This window comes from Agelaius phoeniceus, chromosome 14 (genome assembly GCF_051311805.1).
Source record: "Agelaius phoeniceus isolate bAgePho1 chromosome 14, bAgePho1.hap1, whole genome shotgun sequence".
Taxonomy (NCBI): Eukaryota; Metazoa; Chordata; class Aves; order Passeriformes; family Icteridae; genus Agelaius; species Agelaius phoeniceus.
Window position 1 is genome coordinate 10,220,430 of NC_135278.1, and position 21,178 is coordinate 10,241,607.

Sequence of the window (21,178 nt, forward strand, 5' to 3'; positions counted from 1 at the left end):
CAGAGGGCAAGAAGCACTTGGACAACACTCTCAGGAACATGGTGTGATTCTTGGGGCTCTCTTGGGCAGGGCCAGGAGCTGGACTTTGATCATCCTTGTGGGTCTCTTCCAACTCAGGAAATTGTAGGAGTTTGTCTTGTGGTGTTTGTAGGACCAGGGCCCCACACAAATGCTGCAGCAGTTTCCAGCTGTAGGTTGTTCTTGATGGACAACTTGTGTCTGTTTAGGGCCCCTTTGGGCCACTCAGGTGGTATAAAAGGAATGGATCTCAGAGCACAAGTTTTAGTAATATTGATTGTTCTCACTAGGCACATTCTCCTCCTTTTCTGGCACACCCCCCCCAATCCAGCTCTTATGGTGCTTGGTTTGTAATAGCTGATGGATAATCTTCAGTTTTGCTAATGCATTTTGCCATCTAAATCTGGGTCAGGGGGAATGAGCAGGAATGTTTGACTTGCACTACCCTGAATTAGTAGAGCTGCTCATCTCAAAGCCACTTGGTAAATCCTTTCCCTTTTTCCTTCATGTCTCTTTGCCCCTCTAGAGAAACAGGGCATTTATTATACAAAACTGCAATTCTGGGAATTGTCAGTGTAATTAACGATTTTTTAAATTTCATTCTGACATGTGAGAATCCCAAGAACAGTGATTGCTCTTGATTAAGAATGAACTCCAACCCAGTAATAGCAAAGAAAGGTTTATTCTGTGTTTTTGCCTGTGTGTGTTTCCAAACAAGCCTGTCACATTTTTTCCCCTGTTGCTTTGCTCAGGTAAGATGAGCTCTTTGTAAACATCTGCAAGCATCCGACTTCACAGCCCCCTTCGAGATCTTCTGTGCAAGAGGCTGCAAAAACTTGACAAGGAGGGAGTGGGTGATTTAGTATCAGGATTGCCTCCCTGCTGAGAAGAGTGCTCTCAGAGGTTTTTGTGCTCCCTTTGTTTTTTCTGTCTCCATGTGTTGTCTCTTGTATGACCTCTCTTGAGGAAAGAAGCCTTGTTGTTGTTGCTGTTACTGGTTTATTCCACACCAGGGACAGCCAAATTCTGATCCCATGTCTGTAGCTCCACACATTATTCAAGTACAAATAAATAAGTTCATGCAGGGTGCATTCAAGAAGGAAGGATGCAGCTCTTATAAAGCATTCCCAGTGTCTCTTAGATAAACTTGGAGATGTTTTCTGTGCAGTTGTTGTCAGATGTGGAAGGAAATAAGCACTTAAATGAACAAAGCTAATGAAATTTAATTTTTTAAATAGGTTATTTTTTCTTCATATTTTTTTGTCTTGATTTAATTTTGAAAGTCTGATGGGAATGTTTTAGTTATTCAGGTCTGAGGTACACAGAGTTCATCAAAGTCAATCCAAATGGAATATGCTTTGTAATGTGTTTGCTGTGTAATAACACAGAGGTTTTGTGTCTGCTCTGTGTGTGTTGATACAAAAAGAAAAAAGGGGAGATTTGTTGGTATCTCAGTAAATGCCACATATTTAGCAAGAAAATAGATAAATTTCCAGGTTTTGCTAAGCACACCTGGCTTCCACAGTAATTTCCTTTAATGGTAGATACTTGTTTGCATCAGATGCTGTTGCTTAGTATATTATGCAGGCAATTTCATGCTGCAGACACAAGGTTTACTTTGGGACTGCCTCTCAGCTTAGAGATATGCAGCATTTTTCTATGCAACTTACATAAAAAATCAGGCAGATTTCCAGATCAATGTGTGCCTTCTGTAAATTCCCTCCCTATGCATGAATTTCACATGTTCCAGAGTCAGATGAGAAAAGCCCCCACCATGTCCTGATAGAAATATATCAGTGATGGTGTAATCTGCTTGTGACTGAGGCCTGTGGTGTGGCATTCTAGGCTGAGGATGCAGATGAGTTTGTTTTGCAATAGTTCATAAACCTTCATTTAGCATTAATGTACAATATCTTACAGTATAATGATGGCGTGGCTGTGGAGGAAATGAGGACAGCATTTGCATGCTAACAATAAGGAAGGGATAAACACCATTTCACTGAAAGGCAAAATTAGGAGCAGAAACAGCAAGTGGAAATTAAATGTTTAGAGTCGTTACTTCCAAGCCATTTAGGATTTCTCCTCGCTGGCAGGCAGGAGCAGCCCAATCCCATGCAGAGGGAGACACAGGCTGTGCCTTCTCTGCTGCAGCTCCTTGTGCTCCCTCCTGCCTCCCCAGGGCTGCCTTCAGGGCATTTCTGCAGCGTGCTCGGGATTCTGAGGTAGAACTACTGCTTGAATGAGAGAAAATCACAAAATATCCTGCGGTAGCCAGAGGCGAGCATGAGAAGGTGCCTGAAAGAACAGCACTGTCATCTGTGACAGAGCACTGAGCTGCAGGGTTGTGGTCCCGTGTCTGCTCTTGGGCTGCCTGAGCTCTTTAGGCTTTGTTTTGGGTTTTTTTTTTTTATTTTTTTCCCATTTTTAAATTTTGATAGACAATATCACCTCTCTTAATCTGGGGTGAGGTTACCCAGGTCATACGGCTTTATGTAATGACTGACAACAGATTTCCTTTATCTTACTTCTGTGCTGCTATGGGTTTTAATTTGGTTTGTTTTGGTTTTTTGGTTTTTTTTTTTGATCTAAATATCTGTGTTTAATGTTTCAGTGCTTACTGCAAATGTCTTCATTTGCTAAAGGGTTTTAGAAACTATACATAAAACCCACCAAAACAGACTAACTAAAACAGACTTTTTAAAAACATGCATTTGCTATCTGAAGTTCTCTGGGGATGGTAATTACTCTGTTAAACTATATATAGGCATTCAAAATTAACCAAGTATTCTGGAAAAGATCACAAAAGTAGTGTCTTCAATAAAGAAATTTCTTGACAGAGAGAGTTGCCAAACACTGGAACATGCTTTTCAGTTAAGTGTTTTAAATCTGAGGGAAGTTAAAAGGGGTGCATATGTGGTTTAGCATGGTTGGACTCTATGATCTTAAAGATGTTTCCCACCTGAAACAAACCTCTGACTCCCAGGAACAGGGTTGCATGTGTCCTCTGGAAAGAGTCTGGGTAGTTACTGCCGTGCTGTTCTGCCACGATGGCCTCAGAATGATGAAGAGGCTCATTAGAGCTGGCATTGGTTAAGCCAAGGCCAGGAACTGGGTGGATGGGGGTCCAGTGGGTCAGGTGGTGCTCAGACTCAGGATTAAGTGTGAGAAGCCTTGTACCTAGAGAAGGCATGCTCCTGTTTATTGCTCAGGGCTCACATGAGCCCATTACTCCTGGAGACCTTTCCTCACAGCTCTGAGCTTCATGACTGTGCATGAGATGCTGTGCTTCCAACAGCTGCCCTGGTGTCTGCACAGGGGCAGAAAGAACATTTAAAAGGATTCTTGGTTCCCATGCTGTGATGTGCACTTTTTCAGTTGTGATACAGAAGGGTGTAAATAGTGATAAAGTATCTGTTTTTCTGCACAAGAGAGCAGAGTTTTGTGTCTCTGCCCTTCTCCCTAAGAGGGTGGCCATTGTGTAACAGGATGGAAAAGCAGGGTTCAGCTGGAACCAAAGCTGACCTACTTCTGCCACTGCATTTAAGGCATGGGGTGTCTCTTATGAGCTATTGCAAGCTGCCAATCCAACTTGTGCAGTGCCCACACTGGCAGGGCTGACCTGCATAGCATTAATGGATGGCACACATGACAGAGTCCAGACCCCACTGAGGTCTTATTCTTGACTTATCTAAAAATAATACTGATGTCTGTGGTGGACACAAGGAGCTGAGTCACCTTGCTAATCAAACAGACTGGCCATTTTGCTGGTTTTCCCCCCAGTTTAATAGCTCCTGTGATGCAGTGAATTATTCTCCATCTATTGAGCCATGAATAATTTTAATTCTGTTCAAAAAAACAAACTTGTGCTCATCTTAAAAAAAAAAAAAGTTGAACTATTTTAGCTAAGCTGAGTTTCTGACAGAGTACTTGGTGTCTGCTAGTGTCAGCCTCCCTCCTGTTGAATCATCTTGTTTGATTCTCCTCCACAGATAATAATTCTTTACCCATGAGAATTTGTTTTCATTTTGTTCTGAAATGAAAACAAGGAGTAGAGGAGCTGATTTGGATTATATTGATTAAATTTTTTTTCAATAAAGTTAAAAAGAGTTTTCTCACAATATTAATTCTATGATGATACTGAGGCTTTTGTGTAGGTGAATCACAAAGGAAAACAGTAAAAAAACCCCACAATGTTAAATCCTATATGCTTAAACAAACTTTTCTGTTCCACTAATTCCTATATATCCATATATATAGGAATTAGTGGAACAGAAAAGTTTGGAGACATATATCTTCTGAGTATCAGAGTTACTGTATTTCTACAGAACAAATAACTAGCTAAATCCCTAAATATCTTTTTGGATCTGTTTTCTGGAGGGAAAGCTATAAGAACCCCTCCTTTAGAGTAAGAAGTAAATATTTACTTAACAAAATTTAATTTAAAAAATATGAAGTTTGCAAAGTTTCTCTGAAAAGTTTTGTATTATTTGGATCTTATATCTGCATTTTTATGTTCAATTTAGCAAGAAAGGTGAAAAGACAAGAGACATGGAGGTAAATTTTAAATTGACCAGTAGTACATGAATAAAATACTTGGGATAGAACAGATATTGAATTAAGTTTTAAGCATAATTTAACCTCACTTTCTTCTATTAATGTTTTATTACCTACTTTGACATTACTGCATGTAGAAGGTATATTGGTATTTTTGACTGAGTTCTACAAAATCTAAGTGATAAATTCTTATCTTTGCAAAGGTCATTGAGCCAGGGCTTTCTCACAAGAGCACCCTAGTACATGGGGAGGAAGCTGAAATAAGGACTCTGAATAAAAATAAGCTAATGTTGTCTCCAATGCTGAATTAAAATATGGGTCCTCCTACCACCATATGTAGTGTAATGTGCAGAAAAGTGATTGGAAATAGCTCACCATTACTTCCACAGCCCAAGTCCACATGAGTAAAACATCACATGGGCCTCCTGTCCATCCTTTTACAAGTCTTACATTCTTTAATGATTTTTGGTTTTCTTCCTGAGATACTGAAATGAAGATTTTTGTGGCAGCATTGATTAATGTCTGCATGCTGGGACCTCAGAAGCTTTCTGGGCTGTGTCACAATCCCATTCCTTGGCTCTACCCAGACTTTTTAGCACAATTCCACATGAATTTGAACATTACTGTCACAAGCTGTTACTATTGGCTCCTGTTGGGTGCCTGGGTTTGCTCTGCACCAGGGTCTGTGCTTCAGTCTTGACCTAATCCCACCATGGTTTTTCAGGATGCAATTTTGGCATGGGGCACCAGAATTGCACTTACCTGGAAGATGAAAATTTAGATTTTCCTGACTAAGTCATTGTCTTCTAACCTGGAATTTTCAGCCCATTTCCCCAGAGGAAAAAAATACCCTTGACAAACTGATGCCATAGGGACAGGGAGTGGTGTATGTTAAATATGCCTTCTGCCTTTCCAAAAAGGATTTAAAAATAAATAAAAAAAATCAAGATTTCAGAACTAGCCCAGGACTCTTAGATTTAGAATGCAATCCATTTCATAAATATTATTTTTTGATGCACGTAGTGAAAATGAAATAAAAATCAAGTTACTTAACATAAAAAAGAGAAGCCTGATGCTTCAGGAAAGCACCACAGAGCCACTGGTGGTACCATTGCTGGAAAAGCAATAATGCCTCATGATTAGATACCAGCTTTCTCCAGCTGTGCTGTTTCCACCACACTGCTAGGAGTAGATGTTCTGTTTCCTCTGGGGTATACAACTTGATTTAAAAAGGAAGTCATAAACTAGAACACATGACACAGAGAAATAAGGTTATTAAAGGAATTAGCAGACAGTAAGCTGCTGAAGGCTGTCGGGGTCTATAAAATTACAGTGGAAATGGTATTTGTTGACATTTGTTTTATTTTCAATGGCTGATGGCAAGAAATTCAAAAAAGAGTAGAATTGTAAGATGCTGCTTCTATCAAGATATAGTCTGGATAAAAATGCAGAAGTGGTGATAAGACTGAATATCATTTCTAGTATGTGCAAACAGTCTGCAGGTAATTAAAACTGAAATTTTAGAAACACTGCCTATTAATCACCTGACAGAAGTTTGCTTTGTGACCATTTTGCAGTGCTGCTGGTACTTGGCTGGTGCTGCTCCTGTCCTCAAAGAAGTCTGCTAATATCTTTTGGCTGTGCTTGGGCTGAGCAGATGCACAGAGGGAAGCTGGCAGGCTGGCTGTGCCTCCTGGCTTACAGACATTCTAACACCTCCCTGATTCACAGGGAGGGCACTTAAACACTTGCAGGACTCACAGGTTTTGTGAGCTTTGGGTGGCTTTTTTTTTTTACATAGGGGAGATACTTCAATTGGCAGGATGCAAACTGGTATTAAAATAAATAATTAATAGGAACAACCCAGAAAACTCCTGTGCTTCTGAAATATTTGAAAACACAATTCTTCTTCACCACACCTGCCTGGGGAATTGAGGGACTGGTGGTGTCTCACCCATCCCAGGGCAGCACTGAGCAGCTTCAGATTTTGCCCAGCTGTTGGAGGCTCAGAGAGCCAGTCCCTAAAGCAGCATTTCAGGTTCTGGCCACATCTGTGCCATCAGGCCCACAGCTCTGCAGAGGCAGACACAAACTGCAAGGCCTCTGCAGAACCTGCCTGTTGTCTCCTATGTTATTGTAAATGTGTGGAAATATTGTTATTTTTTTATCTCGATAAAAATATTGCTATTATCCAAATTGTTAACTTTGGTTTTGGAGAACAAATATGTATCTGAAAATAATTTTTGAAAAAGAGTTGTTAATTAAGCAAAAGGTTTCCCCTCTGGGGACGCATGAAGGGATTCATGTGCTGTATTCTGCATCTCTGTTTAAATCTCTCTGGGAAGTCAAAATTGATTCACTACAGTGGTGGTTATGCCCTGAAATTTCACTGAAAAGTAGTGTACTTCCCAATCTTGCTGTCCACATTCATGATTCTAAAAGACTGTAATAGGATCATATCATCTCATTGGGACCAATTTTCTTCTGTCATATTTAAGCACTACAGAGGTTTTAACGATTTAATGGCTATATTTCATGCTTAACAAGAGAAACACTGTAATATTTCTCATCCTGTTATGAGTGCCCCTCTCCTGGTGCTCTGTTATTAAATATAGATTAGCTTTCCTGGAAAGAAAAAAAAGTGCTATCATGTTCTGATATTTTAGATCTTATTATTCTCCTAAATATTTTGCAGAACTTCTTTTATTATTCTCACCCACAGGATTACAACTTTTAATTTTAATATTAAAATTCCAGCCAAAAGTATTTAAATAATTATTTTATCAAAGAAGCTAGTACTCTGAGCAAAATTTTCTATCCATCTCCTACTTGCTTGTATCCAAAGGGGATGGGAGTTTGGTACCCTGTTCTTCTCTGTCCCTGAGCAAATATGTATTTGAGGAGGAGACTGGATCATTCTCCCAGAATGGAGTTTGAGAAAACACTAATTCTAACAGTTGGACTGAATTACATTGGTTACACTGAATAGTAATTTCATTTTAATGATGTACTTCATGTAGAACAGAAAATCAGAGCTAATCATATGGAGCACTTTTTTTGGCCTTCAGCCTTTTTACACTTAAGCTCTGTCAGGTAATGAACAGGAACATTCCTTTCAAATATAGACACTGTTTAATGAAGATGCATAATAATTTGCCTATTGCTAAAGCAAACTCAGTGTGTGAGCCAAAAAGCAGGATTTTTTTCCTCTTTTTTTTTTTCTCTTCCTGAATACCACTCAGTTTCATCTTTAGGCTGGTCTTATGTCAATTGCAAAGCAGATTTCTCTAGTGTGTCTATAAAGGATTTCCATATTTTTTTCTTTTGAGATGGAGAGAGAGCTCTATCTGTATGTCAACAGAAGTTATTGGCTTGAAATAGTCTCAAACTTTCCTTAGTGGGCCAAGATGCTGTGTCCTTGTTAAAAACATTTCATGCTCCTGAGCAAGTGAGGAATGAGAGCAGCTTTGTGCCCCTCTTTACTTCCAATTCTTGGTCCATAATGACATGTCAAACTTTCCTGGTTATCCTGCATTGAAATTATTGGCAATAAAGTTTGTTAGCATGGAATGGTGATGTCACCATTCTGAAATAAGACTTCCAAAAGTTAAACACCAAGAGGCACAGAGTCTTTTTTTTGCCTTTCATACCTGCCAACTGTAAGAAGGAAGGAAAGAAGCACTAAAATATTTGAAATACACATAATATACCACATTTTGATAAGCAATGATTAAAGCCTATATATCTAAGACAGTAACGCTATCATTGCTATGAATTATATGTACTCCTTTTGTTTTAAAACTAACCTTTTGTGTCAAACTTTTATGAATTTGGATTTTTTTTGGAAGACTTTATTTTCACTTTGAATATGTGCTTTTTCTTCCTTTTGTCTCAAAAGGCAGAAAGTGCCTTTTGAAAAACCTTTGTGTTTCTCTTGACCTATACAGCTGTGTAGCTTTGATCATTCGATAGTCTGGGTGAGCAGCTGACCTTTGTGTTTCAAAGGAATCAGGATTTTTAGAACAGCTCCTTCCCATTTCCTTCCTAACCACCCCCAAAAAATAACCAACCAAGCCCACCTCTATTCTATTTCAGTGGGAATTGACTCTTTTGTTACTCAGATTCTAAAGTTTTCTTGGAAGATGTGATTACTGCCTAGAAAAGGTTTAGTGCTTGTGTCCACCCTTGTGTCCAAGCATGAGTGACAGGTATATTTTATCCTCCATTCCAATATCTGCACCTCTCAACAGGCAGTGACTGCCAGCTGTTCCCCAATAGCCTTTTCAGGAACAGGAGGACTTTTACTCTACTGTCCATAAAAATATGCCTCTGCTGTTGCCACTAAACTTTATGTAAGCCATAAAATATCTTTTGGCTCTGACTTGAAACACAAGGAGAATGTTTGCACAATGAACATCAGACATTGTCAATGTTAATGTGTAATGTCTGTTGGCAGAGTTGTCTGTAAAGATTTTTTAGCCAGCCAAATGTTACTTCTATTTCACTCAGAACTCATGTCTGTCATAGGGTGGGAAGAATAACAGGTTGTATTAAAATTGGCTACAGGCAGTTTAATTTTTTCCTGTTGCTAGCCTTTTGAGGAACCCCTGGCAGAAATTGTGTGTGTATATATATATATAAAACACCTTCTTTCCCAGTCTTCTTTAGCTGACTGTGGGTAGTGGAGTGCTCTATTGAAAATCTTAGGGTAATTTACAATCTATACACAGATGTCTGTGCATATATGTATGTTTGATATAGGTATCTTAATGGATATCTTACAAAGTGATATGCTGGGTCTTACACAAAAATGCATGAAAAATTGTCAAGGCTTGCAATTAATTTCAGCAGTTCCTGACTTATATTATTTATGTCCATAGTGACAATATTTGAGTCAATTTTGACTATACTTGGAATAGAGATTTCAAGCTTCATGACTAAGAGTGAGCAAAACCCACAATCTTTTAAAAGATATCAAAGCTACACAGAGCAAAAGAGAAGAAACAACCCAAGAGTCTTTTGTCATCTTGTAAGGTTGTGAAGCTTCAGTACTTGCTGCTGTGAATAATACAGATGTATTATTGTGCACCTGTGTCTGCACACATCAGCATCACTGCCAGTGTTCTGATGAAGACTTTGACTACATCCCCAGATTTTTAATACAGAACCAAAAACTCAGGTCTCTAGTCTCTCCTCAAGCAGTGGCACTAATTCAAGTGTGTGGCTGTAATTTTTTTTTTTTTTTTTTTTTTGCTTTAACACAATGTTTCCAGAACTTTGTTAAGAACTTTCAGTCAAGACATGGAAATGAAAGGGGAGTTCTTTATGTGGATGCCCAGCTATAGATTTATCTCACTATATGGCATTGGGGTATTGAATGGAGATATTTTGTAAAAGGGTATTTTGCATCCATATCCCAGTGCTTTTTGCAGGCTTGAAGCTTTACATATGGAAGTAATAGACTGGAAGAAATTTACTAGGACAATTAATCAAGAATCAGTCTTGGGAACAATAAAACATATATTTAAAATCCTTGTATAAATGCTGTGTGATCAAGTCTGCTGCATGGAAACATAAGAGGCATTGTCAGTATAAAGGAGTATTAGAATATCAGATACAAAATAGATAGCCATGAGAAAGTTGTGAATAAAAGTAAATGTCTAGTATGGAAATCAGATCCATGGGTGTGGGAAACCCTAACATTAACTTCTGCAAGGTGAGAGCTCACCCAGTGGGAAGGCTTTAGGTGTACAAGCTGATATAAGATGATTACGGTTCCCCGAGTGATGGAGGCATAAAAAGGCAAACACTGTCTTTCAAAGCACTGCAATATTTTTCTAATAGAGAGGAAAATATACTAACAATGTAATTACACAAAATGTTTTTCAGCTGTCTGCTGGAACATCAGCACAATCTTAGTCACTCATGCTCACTATGAAAACAAAAGCAGTCAAAGCAACCCCCACACCTGTTACTGCAGCCAGGCAGGTCAGAAGTGTCCACACAAGGAAAAGATTAAGGTAGCTCCCTTAAATCACCTATCCAAAGCTCAGATCCTTTGATAAACATGCCAGAGAGGTAAACAGCATGGAGGGAGAAAAATTATTGTAGAACAGTTGAATATAGAGCAAAGAATAAATAAGTGGCTATAAAATGACTCTGAATATGCAGAGAATTCAGGGGAAGTTCCCTACCTCTAGGTTGGTCAGGCCTGGTGTAGCCCAAAGGAAGAAACATGACCCTGGTGACTCCTGATGCTCCTAAGGGGATCATCCAGAAAGGATGCCCAGATAGTTTATAAAGTTGAACAGTACTCCAACTGTTCGTGGACTTTGGAAATATGCTTCCTAACTAAGAACTAAATCCCCGATTAAAAAAAAATGAAAAAGTATAAGCAGCCAACAGACTAGCCCTTACTACTGTACTCATACACCTGGGCAAGCAAAGGGATTTTTCATATAATCATGTATAGTCTTATTTATTTTGTGTACTTCTGTAAGTGTGTGCATGAGCAGCTAATATGGACAGAGAGGCTAGAGCCAAATCCCCAGATTGAGGCACTCCTGAGCCGTGGAGTGTTCAAAATCCAAATCAGGGCTTTACAGCTTGAGCCCTTCTCTAATATTTATTCAGATTTATGATAAATGTAGTACTTTAGAGCTAATTCTTGTTCATAATGTATCTGTTGTTCAGTCATGACTAAAGTGTATAAATATCACGCATTTATCTTTGAGCCTGTAGACATTTAAGCCTCTCTGTTCTTCGGGGCGTTATTTATTTATTTACGCCTTTGCTTGTTTGATAGATGGCAGCAGATAAATGTTTCCTAACTGGAGATGTCTCATTAGTTTTTGCTTTTAGTATCATCTGTCATATGACAGCAAACAACAGGGAATTTTTGCACATTTGTATGACTGTATTGCATTTTCACTTATAGCTGCTGCTGTGCTCTCATAGGTGAGGTGATACATAAATATCACCTTTTCCTTAAAGACTACCCTCAAAGAAAATGCATTTATACTCTAAGCAGAGCCCTATAGTCCTGTCATTACAGCCCCACTCTTTCCAGGGCAGCAGGCTGGTTGTGTGATAGAGAAGGTGGAGACTGGAAGCTGGCTCTGCTAAGCCTTGCCTAATGCAAACTGCTTTAGTATGCACATCACATCATGCCGGCTGTACTGCAGCGAGCAGGCAGTTATCGCACAAGCGTGCATCCTCAGAGCCAGGATAAACACTCCGTTACTCTCCCTCTAAACTGCTCTTCTGGGAGGGAGAGAAAATAAATAGGGAGCGAGAGAGGCATTTGAAGTAACCTTTCTAAGGAGGAGGCAGCAGCCAATAGAACCTTTCTTTCTTTTTTCTTTTTTTCTTTTTTTTTTTTTTTTCCTCTCCCCACTTCTTACTAGAGAAATTCGTGTTACCTCAGCAATTAAGGAGAAGAGCCAGCATCTAGGGTTCCAGGCTGTGAGGGGGAGTAGCAACTTGTACCAGGTAGGAAGCCCTTTCAACATCCTTTTAAATCCATGCAGCTCAGTTACTACTTGCTATGTTGCTATACAGTGTCTGACTTGTGGAGACCTTGTGTCTGCCAGTCACCATTCCCCGAGTGAAAGAGACCTTGGGGAGCTTTAATTGCCAATGACCTTCAGGGTATTTCTTAGAAAGACACTGGTACTTAGTGCTGTAAAGTAAAGAAATCTATACTTTCATCTGATGGCTTAAAGTGTGCATTTAGCATCAGGATGCAGCTGGGTGGAACTGCAGCTGTTACCCATCTACAAAACCATGTCACAAATGAGTAAAAATTAGCCATTTTATAATAACTGAAGCAGCTGCTCTGCATTTTTAGCAACACGGCTGTATTACTTTCCAAAACTTATTACCATAAATTCTTTTTGTGTTGGAAAGTCAGCAGATATGCTTTGCCGTATTCAAAGTTATTTTGACAGTTATCTACTATATTTTCATAGTTACTTATGCATATTTTATTAAGACTTTTCTAAACTTTCCCGAGGCAGCTGTCTTGTGGCAGGTTAGCATTGCTGCTAACAAATAATTGATGTAATATTGTAGTGAGTGGTTACGATATTCACTTTACAGGGCTGCCTGCTGCAAGCCTGTGGGAACACAGGCACCTCCTGAGGTGTCTGAGGGCTGGGGTGGGATGGAGCCCGAGGTCACAAATGCTCATTTCTCCTGCCTTGGTACTACAGGACAGAGGGCAGAGTGAGGAGGAGGTGAAAGCTGGCATTGCCCTTTGTGACCCTGCTGTGCAGTGTTTTCCTCCTTGTGCTTTTATTTGTGTTCGCTCGCAGGAATGAATGGTTAGGTGACATCTCTTCCACCTCTGCAGTGTGTGCTGTGGCAGGGATGGGACCCAATACATTTATTAAAAACAGGAGCAGCAGTTCCATGAGTTCTGCATTGAGTCAGTCCTGTGAGGGTCACCGTGGTGTCTGTGAGACTCAGAGTTTCATTGTGGGATCACTGTAAGTTGTTGTCTTCTGAGTAGCTAAGGGAGTCTGAGGCAAACTTTTGCATTCTTTGACATTTTCTTCTACAGACCAGAATTGCCCAGACAAGGAATTCTTAAGGGTAAATATCTCTACGTATTTTTAATGTGTAAGCAGTGGCATCAGCAAGTATACCATGCCTAAGGATTCTGTTGCTTGCACAAATACCTGAAAATAATGTTCAAAATAGTCAGAGCTTAGGTACCACTGCTGTAATAAAAGAAAATACTGATAATAGCACAGCTCTCTCAATAGCCACACAACCTTTTCTTATATGTAATTGCTCTATGCAGAAATAGCTCCATATATTTTGTTTAAAGGTATCTTGTGACTCTTATCTGTAGGAAAAACTATTGAGGATGTCTAAATCCATAGCCTTTTTTTCTGATGAGCGTAATGAAAAAAACAATTCTTAGAAAATGAGAATTGTATCTGATAACTATAAAAGCTAAGAAGGTACAAAAGAAATAGCTTTGAAAATTACAGCTGTGAAATAGAGGTGAGATCTAGTCAGTGACCAGCACTGGTTTGAGGATCTGGCAGTAGGTGAGAACAGTTTTACCCTCTGTTTTATCTGTTCTGAGAAATTCAATGCTTCAGAAAATTCACACTTGGAAAGTACCAGTTCAATTAGCAACCTAGATGGGAAAGAAAATAGAATGGGAAAGTGATGTCTTGACTCCTTTAATTTCTCTTGATATATGAAATTTGAGATGATGAAAATTATACTCATGCCCTTCAGGTTGTTTTAACAGGTTGATCTAAAACTGAAGTGAATCATTACCTTGAAGAGAAAAAGAAGGTAATAAGTTGAACACATCAATGTATTTCAGTAGAGACTCATAAAATTCAGGTTTCTAGGAATATTTAGGGTGAATTACAGTTGGTGGGTTTGGGATTTATGGTTGGTTGTTTGTTTGTTTTTATTTGTTTGGGGTATTTTTTAAGCTCCAGTTCAAATGCTCACCCTAGGGATATGCAGAATTCTCAAACAATCTTAAAATTATTAATTGACTCAGGCCTTAAGTTCTGGACTGCAATGGCTAATTATTTATTAATGCAGTGTCACACCTGTAGGTTTCTCTGAGAAAAAGGGATCACCAGGATTGTGCATTGGAATCTATAGGTTTCTTAGCTTGGTATTGCTTGCAGGTCACTACATTTTTATGTAGTAAACCTCAGTTTACCCATAAATACAGGTGTTGGCAGCTGCCTATTTGGGGACATATTGCAGATAGCAGTTTTTCTGGATTGTCCTCACTCACACTAGTAGTGCTTTATGAAGATTTGCTTTTTTGTGACTCTAGTTCTCCTTGTAGCTTATGAACTTGGCTTTAATTATTTCTTATTACCTGTTGTTTACCCTACTAAAAACCTTCTGAACTAATGCTGCTTTCTTTATGACTATAAATCATGTTTTAAACTATAAAACAGATAGAAGAAATCTTTATGCTTCATCCCTACCCTGGAAGAGATTCCCCTTACTGCAGAGAGCTTACTGGGGATATTAAGGGATGGCCCTGACTATGGGGGAACCTGTTACCTTTGACAAGACCCTTCAGAGGCTCAGGAGTCACTGATAGCAAATCTATAATGTCTGTGTATCTAAAAGTGGATTGGATTTACTCTCCCAGAAATCTTATGATTTCTCAGCAGAAATGGTGCAATTGGTTCCGTGTAGCTTTTTTAAAATATAAAACCAGACAAATCTGACTGTCCAGAGGTATCAAACTTAGCTGACATTGCATTGTCATATTGCAATGTGTGGGTATTCCTTTACATTGGTGGCTTTCACCAAATCTCTCTATCATCTCCCAGAACTGCTCTTTTAAGAGGGAAAGCTTGGACTCCTAGTGCCTGTGGAAATCACATGACAAAGTTTCAGATTTGTTGCAAGGGTCTTATCTCTTGATGTATGAAAGGAAAAGTCCCTCTCTACAGCTAATTGATGTTTCTTGGTGCTTTTTGACATTTTATTGTATCAAATAATTGGCCTGAGCTGAGAGTCTGATGTCAGTAAAGGGACTATCAAATGCAATGTATGACACTCTATGTGTTGATATAATTCTGTAGTACTGTGGGTCCCCAGAGTGGCCATTATCTTTTCATCTAGCTTTAGTTAATTTTAATAACTTCCTGGTATTTTTGGAAGCAAAACAGTAAACACACAGTCCCAGTAATGTGTGATGACTGCAAATTTATACATGAGGATTTCCAAACAACCTCACAGGTGGCAATTAGACTGAGCAGACATGTCAGCACTCAGGCTTGTCTTCCTTCTCCTGTGAGTGTGAACAAGACTACAAGGCTAAATTTTTCTTTTTCCACTGTCAAGATATTGGGTAACATTTTTCCAAATGAATAGTTGAAGACAATCAGGGACTTTTGTACTTTGCTTTCGACGTGTGCAAGGGATTAGAATTAATGGCTGGACTCAGGGGATCAGGATTAATGGCAAGGCTGCCTACACTAACTAACCATTGGACTTCACTGCCAACTTTAAGAAAATTGTAAGTTACTTAACAGCACACAACTTTTAAGATTTATTTAAGGAATAATCCCCAAGAAGCCAATCATTACTAGCAATTAACTGTTGGTTTGTGGGTTGTTGGACCATTAATGTTCTGACAAACTGGCTGTTAACTACAGTAACAACAAATTCTGATGCATGTATTTGCTCTGACTGCGGGTTTTGTGTTATGTAACTTTTTTATCTGCCCTAGACTTTTTTAACAGATAAGGAATCATTAAATAATTTATTCTCTGCTAGTGCCTTTTGATGCTATGTGGAAAGGCTGTGGTGTTGGAGCTGTATTTATCATAGCTATAAGGCTACCCTTCTGGCAGAATGTGAAAAATTTGTTATTTTTTGCCTGAGACTTTATTGCTGCTTTTTAAAAGACACTTAATGCAATACTTATGTTTAAATAATAATTTTAAACAAAATATATATCTGATTTTTTTATAACTTTTTTTTCCCCTAAATGAAATTATAACAGCCCTGATCTGATTCAATCAGTCCTAGCAGCAGTGTTTAGCACAAGGAAGTTCTGATAAAGGTCATTTGTAGAATAAGCAGAATTGGAAAAAATAGCTTGTCATGTTTTTGCCTTCTTGATATCCTCAGCCTCATTTAGGGTTTAAAATGGAAAGCAAAACTGAATGGTGAGAGACACAGAAAATAAACTGGAAGCTGAAAAACTGCTATTTTAATGAGTTTGTTTAAAGTTCTGGCTTTATTTAATGTTGTATTCTATTTCATTGTTTAACTTTTCAGGGGTCAGAAAAATGAAAGAAGCAGGCTAGATATAAAATTATATCTTTTATAAAGTAGGACAGCTGTTTTATCTCTGTAGGCTTTGCTTGCTTGATCCAGGAATCACCACTAGCTTAGGGTGCAAGTGTGCATGTGTTGACTTTTCCTTAATGGAATTGAGGTGGGCAGCTCTACTAAGCCTGATTAGAACCATCACAAAATCTGCCATGTTACAATGAAATGTAGAGAGATGGATTTAGGTCAGTATTTAATGAGCCCCACATACAATACTGGCACCAAAAAAAAAAAAAAAAGAAACCTCTTAAAAGTTAAAGTTAAATAAGTAATCTGAGTAATTTAAAATAAAAAACCAACCCAGACACTGGCTTACATGATTCTTAGTCTGAAAATGATGCTATTTTTACAATCCAAAAGGAAATATTACACAAGGATTTGTACAGTTCAGCCTCAGCAGGTTTGGCAGTGACACTGAGCAGTGAAGTGTGGTTGGTGCTGGGGAAGGGATGGACCCAGAGGGACCTGGGCAGGCTGGGCAGGGGGCTCTGTGCAAAGCTCAGCAGGCAGGCCATGGGTGGGCTGAGACAAGCACAGGCTCAGCCTGGCTGGAGAATGGATGGAGAGCAGCCCTGAGCAGGAGGACTTGGGATGTAGGGGATGAGCAGCTCAGGGTGACCCAGCAGGGTGTGCCCACAGCCCAGGGTGACCCAGCAGTGGGTGCTCACAGCTCAGGGTGACCCAGCAGGGTGTGCTCACAGCTCAGGGTGACCCAGCAGTGGGTGCTCACAGCTCAGGGTGACCCAGCAGGGTGTGCCCACAGCTCAGGGTGACCCAGCACTGTGTGCTCACAGCTCAGGGTGACCCAGCAGGGTGTGCCCACAGCCCAGGGTGACCCAGCAGTGGGGGCTCACAGCTCAGGGTGACCCAGCAGTGGGTGCTCACAGCCCAGGGTGACCCAGCAGTGGGTGCTCACAGCCCAGGGTGACCCAGCAGTGGGTGCTCCTAGCTCAGAGTGACCCAGCAGGGTGTGCCCACAGCCCAGGGTGACCCAGCAGTGGGTGCTCACAGCTCAGGGTGACCCAGCAGGGCGTGCCCACAGCTCAGGGTGACCCAGCAGTGGGTGCTCACAGCCCAGGGTGACCCAGCAGGGTGTGCCCACAGCCCAGAAAGCCAAACCAGCCCTGGGCTGCATCCAAAGGATGCTGAGGAGGGGACTGCCCCCTCTGCTCTGCTGAGGGCCTGCCTGGAGCGCTGTGTCCACCCCAGGGCACAACCACATGGACCTGCTGGACTGGGTCCACAGGGGGTTACAAAGATGCTCAGGGCTCTGGAGCAGCTCTCCTCTGAACACAGGGTGGGAAAGTTGGACTTGGTCAGCCTGAAGAACAGAAGGGTCCAGGGATATCTCACTGCAGCCTTCCAGTGCCTAAAGGGGATACAAGAGAGCTGGAGAGGGACTTTTTATACAGGCATGGAGTGAGAGGAGAAGGGGCAATGGCTTTAAATTGATAGGGCAGATTTAGATGAGATGTCAGGAAGAAATTCTTCCCTGTGAGTGTGATGAGGCACAGGAAGAGGTTGCCCAGAGTAGTTGTGAATGCCCCATCCATGGAAGTGTTAAAGGCCAGGTTGGAGGGGGCTCCTGGTCTAGTGGAAGGTGTCCCTGCTCATGGCAGGGGGTTTGGAACCAGGTGATCTTCAAAGTCTCTTCTGACCCAAGCCATTCTATGATTCTATGAAAAATTAATCACTCTTTTTACAGTTCAAAAGCTCTTGTTTTTATATTTATTTTAAGCAACCAGGCAGTGCCAGGGTTGACAGCTGGTAAAATTTGTCAGGATTAAGGTTACTTATTGTAGAGCTGCAAGGGAGGCAGAAAGATGGGAGTGCAATTTTTATTATATTATGGTGCATTAGTTTGGTACAATAAATGCATCTCTGAAGTAGCTCTTTGGATAAAGCAACTTATTGTGGAAATTATGGGAGGTGGAGAGAAGGAGGATCACTGTGTTCAGCACCCTACCTAGCACAATGTGCAGCAATTTGAAGGTACCTGTAAAGAAGCAGAAGAAAGCAACACAAATTCTGAGAAAGAAATTACTTTTGTGAAGTGGCCATGCTGTTGGGTGTAGTTTCCTTCTGTGCTTTTTTCTTTTCACTTCAGTGTCAATCAGACTGGTACAAATCTCTTGGAGAAGACAGACATCATTCAAGAGAAGGAGTAAAGGTAAAACAGTTGTTCTTACAGACAACTTGTTCATTTTGTGATGTCCTTTCTTAAAATGACAGGCATTTAATTGAAATAGGTTTTCCTGGTATAAAATATATCCAAGCTGCTGACATGAGTGCTTTGTTGATTGTGAGGCATACCCCAGTGTTCCAGACTGGCTGTACCTTTATTTACATTTGCCAACAAAACACCTGCCAGATTAACAGCAAATCACCACACAATATAATGGATCTTTAAGTCAGCAGAAATGAATGACAGGCTTCTGTGTTCTATTGCCAGGATGAAAGAATACTTGAGTTGGATAATAAAACACAAAAATGGTTTGCATAGAATAAAACTAATTTTGCCTTATTAATACTTTATCTGTAGACCTAGAAATCAGAGAATGGACATTATACGGCATATAGAAGTAAAGAAATTAGAACCCTCTTTCAAATTAATTGTGGCCTTTAAGTACTCAAATACTTGAAATTAATTTTCTTTGGTATATAAGTATCAATTTATCATCTAAGATCAATATTTTTGTAGGGGAGCATAATTCAGGCAGAATGACAGATGAATTACATGTTGCACTGACATTGCACCCAAACAGCTCACTGTGATTTTACTGCAACAGAAACCAAAGGTCAGCTGCTCAAAGCTGAATTATCAGCTGTGTTGGGGCTCCAGCCCAGCATTCACCACTGGGAGCCCCTGCAGCCAGACAGAAGAACAGCTGCACTTGAGTCTTTGTTAACCAGGAGAATTGTCCCCATTTTTAGTTGAGTTTCCTAAGAAGCTCCTTACAAGGCAGCCTAAATGTGAGAGATCCCTGACTCTGAGGTCCACGATCATGCCCTGTCCCTAGACACAGCATTCCAGAGCTGCATTCCTTCCCTGGTATGGGCTGCAGTGCAAACACCCAGGGCTTCCTGGCAGCTGAGCATTTGTCTTCATTCATAAGAAGACACTGAGCTTTTTAGGGCATTATTTAAAAAGAACTTGTTGGTACCCTTCCCTTCGAATGGCCCTTCAGTGGCCCCAATACACTTCATGTTTTCAATTTGTAGCCTTAAGGAAGGCTCTGCCATTTTTTCCAGGTACTGAGACCAGTGTTAGGTGGGAGGTAAAGAATAAATCACAGCAATGGGAGAATGTCTTCTTTACATGCTGTGTCCTTGCATAACATGGTCTTTCTTAGTCTATCCATTTGGTATGATGCTGAAATTTCCTGATTTGTGCAAAAGGGATTTGGATACCTGCACCAAGGATAACACCACGGGAGACCTTCCCAGGTTGTTTTGCAAATAAGCCTGTGTTCTCTCTTATCTTTAGATGCTTATTCACAATTCTGCTGTACATGGCAATTTGCTTCCAAGCAATGTTAGTCCACATAGAAATCTGGAACTTGGCTAGTCATGGGGCTAGTGACAAAACCTGTCTTCCTCAGAACCCTTGTTTATATTTGAGGAGATAAAGAATAGTCCCTGTCACTTATGCCTGTGTTTCATTCTTTTTCTCCTTCCATTTTTTTCTTCATTTGCTCAAGTATAAAACCAAGGGAATGAGCTGACAGGAATTAGCTGAAATAGCCCAAGACACTAAAATTTTTTTACTGCCATAACTGCTGGCAATTTTGAAGAGAATTGCAATAGGACATGCACTCTGAGAGTTTGTTCCTCTTTCTGTAGTAAATTTGAATCATCTTTTTCTCTGTGTGACTTTCCTCTCTGAAATTCTATAAGACAATATGACAGGGAGCTGTAATGCTTAATTAATAAAAATCTAAATATGTAGTATTCTGCAGAGAGGTAAAAATGGGCTTTTGTCAGTCTCATAAAATTGCTTCAAGGCAATTCTTCCAATTATGTAATGAAAAATGTAACAAAGCCAGAGGAAGAAATTAAAAATTATAAAAAACTCTGTCCTTAATTTTAAGACTATTTTGATTTTCAGAAACTGTGCTCTCATTACAGTCTTTGGAATGAATGTCTTTAGATTTTGATGTGACACTGGGAGGGTTTTGCTTATTAGACTCAGGTGAGTGCTCCAGGAGGCTCTTGGAAAACCTCCAATTTTCCCACTTCACTATCAATTAATTACACTCTTGAAGTTCATGAAGTTTGCCTAATTATTTTGGAATGTTTTGGAGCTGCATTTACATTTTGAGCAGTGGCACAGTATATGAGGATAGAGCCCAGTGAATACCATGTGCTGCTGCCATCGTTAAACGTTCTGTAACATTGAAGAAAAGAGGTGTTAAGAATTGGTGCAAAGGTCTGCATGGGCTGCCTGCTGTACCTTGGCAAGGGTGATCTCTGCAGGTTCCAGGGGAAGAACAGTGCAGCTGTGTCCTCTGGCCTCACGTAATTCCATGTGGTCAGAAGGCGGAATGAAGGTGACACCCAAGTGAAATGTTGTGTGTTTCTAGAGGAAAAAGGATGCTGAGAGGCACAAGGGACAGGAAGAAAGGATTCTCACAAGGTGCTGGATTTTTGCTATGCAGCACATTGGAATACCTGTTCCCAAATGCAGTGTTTAGTGTAACAGCAGAAGGAAAATGTTTCACTAATATTTTCCTGCAGGATAGAAATGGACTTCTGAATTTCA

At 40.1% G+C, this 21,178-nt stretch overlaps 1 protein-coding gene across 1 annotated transcript in view; it reads left to right on the plus strand.

The window, feature by feature from the left end:
• Nucleotides 1-11,748: 11,748 nt before the first annotated feature.
• The window catches only part of TENM1 (teneurin transmembrane protein 1), a 776,824-nt gene continuing 767,394 nt past the window's right edge, over nucleotides 11,749-21,178 (plus strand). The window contains exon 1 of the mRNA XM_077186191.1: nucleotides 11,749-12,063. The gene's annotated coding sequence lies outside the window, so the exon portion shown is untranslated. The remainder of the gene's footprint in view (nucleotides 12,064-21,178) is intronic.